Below are 8,714 nucleotides of genomic sequence, written 5' to 3'. Positions count from 1 at the left end.
GTGTAGTTTGATTTTCTGAACTATTGCGTCCAAGCCCATGGTATTGGCCCTCTACCGGACCGTGTCACAGCCATCCGACATATCACATCAAATTGTAATAAGGGAGCTAATTACTCATTGGCATCCACCCAAGCGGCGCCAAACATATACAAAGGAAAGCTGCGCAGCTTCCATACGAACTTAGTAGATAAAGAAAAATTCGTCTTGGTCCGCGGTTCGAACCCGGGATCACTGGACTGGACTTGTTCTCGCGCCACAACTCCAAATGTAATTGCGTTTTCGCCAATTTTAAAAGCGTAATTTGTCTGTTACTAGCGGCCAGCTGCAAATTCCTGAATATATAACCAGCTTCGTACCATTTTTCGATAAAACCTAACGGTTAGAAGTTAGTTAACAGCTTTCTAGTAAACGTAACCCACCTGATTTCTTATTTGCGCAACTAAGTATGTCAAACAAACCATCTTTATACCTAAAAAAATATTTTAAAGAACTACTGATGGGCTTCGGTTCTCTCGTTGGCAACGAAAGGCACGAATGCCAACGGAACAGACGAAAGACAAAGAAAGGCACGATTAAGCTTGTAGCTACAGCGCCAAGTTTAATCACGTTTTCGCAACTCCCAAAAATAATGTGACCACAACTAAAGACCAGTTACAAATGTCTAATTTTAACTAAATGCCTAGCTGTAAGAGTTAAAAGCTAACTGTTAGAAATGAACCACCTTTCTTCTTACCATCACCCACCTGGCTCCCGTTCTTCGCTACCAAATGGATTAGTATTCCACAAACGACATCTTTTTACTCAAAAAAAAGTCTTTCCTTAAACTTGCTTTCGGGCCGCTGATCTGGCATGGCTGAGGAAAGAAACCAATACAGCAATGGTAAGCACGAAACAAGAGTGAGCATTTATTCGTGTCATCCTATGTTATGATGACGTGCTTACATTGAATGTAGGCGTCACATTCTTCTCTTTTCAGTGAAACCAAACCTACTTCAGTTTGCATTTACCCCTTTTCATGAAGTATCCTGTGCTGTATCCGCCCCGGGATTTTCACGTACGACTATTTCATTGCAGTGAAGATGTTGCCACTTGGTTTTGCCCATAGGTGCACGGTGTTCACCAGCAGTGGGCAAAGATACGGTCTTCTTAAGCTCCGGGTTTCCTTCTGCGACTCTTCGTGTGTCTTCGTGGGGTGGGCGCCCCGTTAGCTGCTCGTGTAACGCCTCTGGTCAGGTTGCCCGGGTTCCACAGTACCTCAGAAGCTTTCCTTGAAGTTTGTTTCTTTCAAATCCCCAGATACCTCAAAGAACCCTCTTGAGAAAATTGTAATTCTCAAATATCTCTTAGGGCATCTGAGCCTCCACAATCTATCTATTATTCATTCCTCTGCATGGTTGATGATTTGTCACTTTCGGGGGCAATCAACAGGAGTTAACTGTAGACGATCCTGAGCCCTAATCCTGTACGCGAATGGGCTGAAAACCTGTTCAACAATACCATCTGTGCTAATAAGGCTTGCCTCGTGTCGCCTTCACGTAGACTCCGCCGCTCAGCCAGACGCACTGTGTGGGGCCCCTTCGGTTGTTACATTGTTCCGTGTCTCGTCTCTGAGCATCCGAGGTTATAAATGACAGCCAGAACTTTCTCTGACCTGGCCTGATATACAGCCAATGCACTCGAAATTGCAAAAGGAGGCCTCCGAAATTCGTACAAGCCTTGATGTGCACTCATGGCAAACACTGGCTTGGATCCCTCACTAAGATTAACTCGCTCGTAGTCGTTGGAAAGTGCCGCACACAAAATACTTTGCCTCCAGTCAGCATTGAATACAAATCCTCTGGAAAAAGTAGCGGCCAACGATCAATCTTGAAAACTTGTTTTATTATCACTATGTAGTCTCTGAAAATGCTGATTCCATCGCCACTTTTCAGAAGCGGTACAATCGAAGTAGCGTACTTGCTCGACTTAGGTGGCCATTGCATTCCAACCTTCAAACTTCTTCCCTGACTGCCTCATAAGTAGCGAATGTAACAGACATGGCTTTTAAAAATACGGACATAAAGCTGGGATTGACGGCCATTTTGGTTTCGAAGTTGCGAATGATCCGAGCGTGTTACGAAAATCTTAATTTTTTCCGCAAAGGCTTCCCATCAGCGTTATCTGTGTTAGTACTGATGGTTTACGAATCCAGCAGAAGCCTTTCCAGCCTATTCCGGCCTAGAGGTTTTGTTATAGCCGGGCCTTTTTCCTCTACAACATACAGTGGAGCAGTAGTTCTGCAGCCGCTGTGTCTACGCTTACAGTTTCCTTTCCGTTTAGCTTCACAAGATTCCGTGTATAGCTTTTCTAAGTTGTCTTTGATGCCTTACACTTCTTTTTTTGTAACTGTCACTTGAACGCGCTTTCAAGCAGCTGTGTTCATATCTAAAAGTACACAAATGCAATTTGGTAGCGTTAAAAAGTGGACTTTCGTCTTCTCTGCATAGAACGACGTCTTGACTCGTGATTTCTCTGTGGATGTGTGGACGGACGGACGGACGGACGGACGGAGGGACGGACGGACGGACGGACGGACGGACGGACGGACGGACGGACGGACGGACGGACGGATGGACGGACGGAGGGACGGACGGACGGACGGACGGACGGACGGATGGACGGATGGATGGATGGATGGATGGATGGATGGATGGATGGATGGATGGATGGATGGATGGATGGATGGATGGATGGATGGATGGATGGATGGATGGATGGATGGATGGATGGATGGATGGACGGACGGAGGGACGGACGGACGGAGGGACGGACGGACGGACGGATGGACGGATGGACGGATGGATGGATGGATGGATGGATGGATGGATGGATGGATGGACGGAGGGACGGACGGACGGACGGACGGACGGACGGACGGACGGATGGACGGACGGAGGGACGGACGGACGGACGGACGGACGGATGGACGGACGGACGGATGGACGGATGGACGGATGGACGGATGGATGGATGGATGGATGGATGGACGGACGGACGGACGGACGGACGGACGGACGGACGGACGGACGGATGGATGGATGGATGGATGGATGGATGGATGGACGGACGGACGGACGGACGGATGGACGGATGGACGGATGGACGGATGGACGGATGGACGGATGGACGGATGGATGGATGGACGGATGGACGGATGGATGGATGGACGGACGGACGGATGGACGGACGGATGGACGGACGGACGGACGGATGGACGGACGGACGGACGGACGGATGGACGGATGGATGGATGGACGGATGGATGGATGGATGGATGGATGGATGGATGGATGGATGGATGGATGGATGGATGGATGGATGGATGGATGGATGGATGGATGGATGGATGGATGGATGGATGGATGGACGGATGGATGGATGGATGGATGGATGGCGGCGGCTGCGGCGGCGGCGGCGGCGCCATGCTCGGCTTTCTATTATTTAACGGTCAAATAAATTGGTCTATAAATTCGTCATTTCCTTCAAAGAAAAGTTTTCATCCTACACTTCTAACCTTGTGTCCCCTTTCTACTTTTCAGCTATCAATCTTCCAATCGCTCTCTGCTAACTTCCACCGCGTAAATTCATTCACATGACCATTGCAATCTCGGACCTCTAGGGCCTCATGGAAAGTTACGGTGCCTGCATCAAAATTCAGACGGATACCACCAAACTCGAGTATAAGACGATCAATCGTTTCTACAGATTTACCGCACACTGTACATGTTTTAACTTTCTGGTTAAATTACTTTTTGTAGCTCCAATTTCGATGTAGTACTACGCTTTGCTTGTTTTCATTAAACTAAGCAAGTTTTCGCCTTCTACGTTTTTTACCTCTGATTTAAGTTGAAACGCTTTATTTACCGGTCCTTTCGTCCTGCATACTTACTGGTTACCTTCTACTTCTTTTCCGCCACTGTGAGTAAGAGCACTTTCTGTATAATTATTTAAATAGCTTTGTTGCCTACCTGTTATCGTGCCGATTCATCAGGTGTTCTTTATGCACTAATGTACCGTGAGCTTTCCGTCCTTCTTCGGGCACCTAGTGCTAATTTTCCAACAACTCTGTTTCATTTCTTGCCACGACTAAACTTCTGTCCTTAAGCACAGAACCGCATTCCGGAAAGTAAACCCCGGCACCATTATTTCTTTCCAAATATTTCTCAGTGCTACATATTCGTTGTACCCCCAGAATGCCCTATGTTTCTTTGCCGCGGCACCCTTAATCGTCTGTTTGTGCTTTTCTGTGTATATCTATCCTTAGTTCACCCATACATGGAGATATTTGTTTTTTACCTTCTGTGTATTTCATGCCTTATTTTGTAAGCACCTTATCAATTGTATCATTGAAAATCATCATCAAACCTGAATTAATTGCGCTAAAGATGACGCCTAGGGCGTCTTTATTGCCTCCACAACAATTAACAAGAGTGCAAATCTTCCCGGCTATTTTATGGCAGTACATTATCGTCAGCATACATTAAGCCTAGGAGCCACTGCTCTGGACCTTTGCGCCTAAACAGTACGACACATTAAAACCTAGATTACTTCCTTGTAGCCTTCTTTCCATATTTATCACATAAAGCGTGAACAGCAGCGGTGATACAGGACAACCTTGTCTTAATCCTTTGTGTACCTCCACAGCTGTCGCACTTCTTTTCTCTTCTCATGTAACTTCAACCTTAATATCTCAGTATATTTCCTGTAGTAATCAATTATCTCATCACCGATACCTCCATCTTTCAGTGTGCTCCACCGGAGCTCGCTGTTCACGTTGTCGTATGCACCGCTTATTCCAGGAAGACTAAATACATAGGTTCGTTTTCTGTCTTAGCTATTTCTACGCATTGGGTAAGCTAGAACAGGCTATCATCTAAGCGCCCAGTTTTGACGCCATTCTGAATTTCTCCGAGGATCTAATTTCTTTTTCTCCATCACTGCATTTTTAATTTCACCGCCTGCTTTGCAAGCCTGTAATGACAGATGTTATCGTAATCGGTCTAAAGAGTTTGTTTACCCTGTCTATTTTCCCTTTATTGATTAACTCAGTTTACTTTGTCGCCAACCGTCAGGAATTTGCTCATTCGTTATGATTGATTCCAATGCTTTTTAAAAGTTTTTTTGCTCATTGGAGCAAGTTCATTAATCAGCTTCATCATAATTTCGTCTATCTCTACGGACTTGCATTTATGCATATCTGCGTCCGCCTTTTTCTAATTCATATTAGTAAGTTCTAAGCTGCTTTCTATTAGGTTGTCCTGTGGTGCTCCTTTATTTCGAAAATTACCTTATCGGCACTCCTACATGACTCCTATATAATTGACGCAATGTAGTCCACAGTCTTGTATCCCTATGAACATCTTCCCTCAGCATCTTGCAGCCGCCGCGGTGGCTGTCTGGGTATGATGCTCGGCTGCTGACCCGAAAGATACGGGTTCTGTACTGGCCGCAGCCGTCGGAATTCAAGTGAGGCAACGGGCTAGACACCCGAGCACTGTGCGATGTTAGTGGTGTTACAAAAACCCCAGATGGTCGATATTATTCGGAGCCCTCCGCTAACGCGTCCCTGATACGCACAGCGTCGCTTTGGGACGTTGAACCCTCATAAACCACAAACCTTGGTGTCTTGAATTCGTTGCTGCTTTCTTTGATTCTTTCTACCCAGACAGCTTATATGGCTCCAGAATTTTCTTTGCCCCCTTTTGCTGCATCGCGAACTTCAGCGATCAATGGGGTGATTTTTTTTTACCCTGGACGAGGTCCCCTACTTCCAATTTGTTTTGTCGATCAGATTCGCATTTTTATTATCCCATCTTGAGATAACTGCGCGCTGTAGTAGTGCCGGCATGTAGCGGCCACGGTAACTAAGAGCGCTCCAGAGTACGCCGCAGCGTCAAGAGATGGCACTTAAGCGGTGCGCTTTAAGAAGTTTGCGTTCTGAAAAAACGCAAACCTAAGAGGCAGCCTCTAGAGAACACAGATATCCCAAACAAAAGGGGAACCAGAAGCTGATGCAGACAGACAATGGGATACCTTCATATCTTCAAATATCGCCAATTAAGCATGCAGTACATATTATTTCTTTCGTACTAGAACATATCATAAACCTAATGTTTTTACAAGCAACCTTTCCTAGACGGCTCCAGGCAGCAAAAGTAACCGTTCTGTTTAAAGCAGGTGACAGAAATATGTTCTCTAACCATTTCTTGTGCATTTTGCTTTTGCCCTTCCTGATTGGACCAAAAAGGTCTGCAGTATCATGTAAATAAAAAATAACTTCACTAATTACCGTCCTAACTTGATTTTGTCAATTTTTTCGAAATGTCTAGAAAAGTTACTTCACAATCGCATGACCAGTTTTGCCAATATACACCAGTTGATTACAACCTCTCAGTTTGGTTTCAGAAAGGGATGCTCTACTGAAACGGCCCTTCTAACTTAAAAAGAATATATTTTAGACTCGTTCGAATCGCATACGGATGTATTGGGCATATTTGTCGATTATTCCAAGGCATTTGATTGTCTTAACCCTCACACTCTATTAGCTAAATTGAACTGTTTTGGTTTTCGAGGAACATTCCTGGACCTTCTATCGTCATATTTTCAACACCGCTGCCAATTGGTAGCAGTAAAGGGTGTAAATGGTAGCAGTAAATGGAAATAAAATCTATCCAAGCAGGCGTTCCGCAAGGTAGCATATTAGGTCCTTTGTTATTCAACTTGTATATTAATGATGTCGTGAAAATTGACAATACCTCTAAATCTGTAATTTATGCCGACGATATAAGCCTATTTCTTAAAGGAATTACCTTGTCCGAGCTAATTAGTCGAGTGAAACCGGCTACTAGAAAAATTGCACGCCTGTGCAATACAAACTCTCTAACCATAAATGCACTGAAAACAAAGGCTGTACTCTTCCGGCCGAAACAACGTGTCATTGATAGCAACCTACATTTAAAACTTGGTTCCACAGATTGTTCGCACAATTAAGAGCCTTGGTGTGCTTTTTGAGCAACACATGTCATGGAGCGAGCAAGTAGAAGCTGTGTTAAATAAGCTTTCTAGAACAGTTGGAATTTTGTGTAAGTTACGTTTTTTTCTGCCTCAAAACATTAAACTGTTAATTTACCAATCTTTGTTTTTGTCCCAGCTAAGCTATTGTTACCTGGTGTGGGGTACCACAACACAAACAAATGTAGACAAATTGTATAAACTACAAAAACGAGTGGTGCGTCTTATTGCCAATCAACCGTACGACGCCCATACTGCACTCCTTTTCACGTCATTAAATCTTAAACCTGTAACAGCATTATATAAAGATACGCTGTTAAAACGATACCAAACATCAACTAAACACAATGACACATTCCTTCAATGTCTTTCAGGTTTGAGTGCAAAAGAACATGTGCGATCTTTGCGAGTGAACGTACCCTGGCAGGTGTCAAGAGCCCGCACTAATTATGGAAACCAAATGTTGTCGCACAAACTACCAACCCTGTTAAATTCCCGCGCTTTACCTATTTTATAAGTGCCTCCAAGTGCTTCTCATTACACGCTTAGTGTTAGCCTCTATAATTGCTGGTTGTTTTGTCAGTTAGAATGATCTGCATTTATTGCCTGTGCATTCTCATGGTGCAATGTAATTTGTTAAGCTGTTATGCTGTATGCCCTGTAACCGAGCGCGGACCTCGTCAAGCCAAGTATGGCTTTTTGTCTGCGTGTCCTCAGTACTCATAATATTGAAATAAATTTCAATTCAATTCAATTCAAATCTGAAAGACGCGGGCTCGATCCCGGCCGCTGCGGTGGAATTGCGATGGCGGAAAAATCATAGAGTCTCGTGTATTGTGCGATATCAGCGTGCGTTAAAGAACCCCAGATGGTCGAAATTTCTACAGCCCTTCACTACGGCGTCCCTCATAGCCTGAGTCGCTTTGGGACGTCAAACCCCCATAAACCATAAACCTTCATAAACTGCATATGACTTCTATCCTGTTTGATCAGAATCAGTTTGTTTTAAACGATCAAAGAGTGTGTACTCGTAATTTACAAAAACAGGACGAGGTGTCAAAGCCAACGGCTGCACAGGGGACCTCCTGTTATAAGTGTGTAAAAAATAACTGCATATTATCAACAGCGGATAAAACTGCAACTGATTACGTAATGTAATTTGTGAACCACGCAGAAATGCTAAATGGTGCCACTACAAATTTATCATAATTTAAGTAAATATATATTGTCACGTTGTAGTGACGGCAGTCCAGCGGTCAGGAAGACACCAGAAATACTTTCAAACGAAGCTCTTTATTTGGGCTGACTTGCGCCCTCAAAAGAACTGAATCACTCAGTGGCGGCGTAAGCAACAAGCGTGCTCGTCAATCGTCGAACTACGAATGCCCGCCGCTCGCGGCATCGCTCAATTTAAAGCCGGCAAGGAAACTTCCAGATAACAGGACAAGATCATCTACACTAATCTGGAAAAACCTAGATGCAGCCTTTCATGGCTGCGATCATTCGAGATTAGTCTGGTCGCTTCTCGCGTCACGAACAAAAGTGATAACAACCCTTTCCTGCAGCCTTGAGCGTGAACGAACAAACACAACAATGATACGTGGCATTACCCCCCTTCCAAAGAAGCATCGTCTCGATGCTTTAAAATGAAAATAAACACGGAA

Source organism: Amblyomma mixtum, chromosome 8 (genome assembly GCF_055824585.1).
Source record: "Amblyomma mixtum isolate Tamu chromosome 8, ASM5582458v1, whole genome shotgun sequence".
In the NCBI taxonomy this organism is placed as follows: Eukaryota; Metazoa; Arthropoda; class Arachnida; order Ixodida; family Ixodidae; genus Amblyomma; species Amblyomma mixtum.
Note: the sequence above shows the minus strand (reverse complement) of the source record.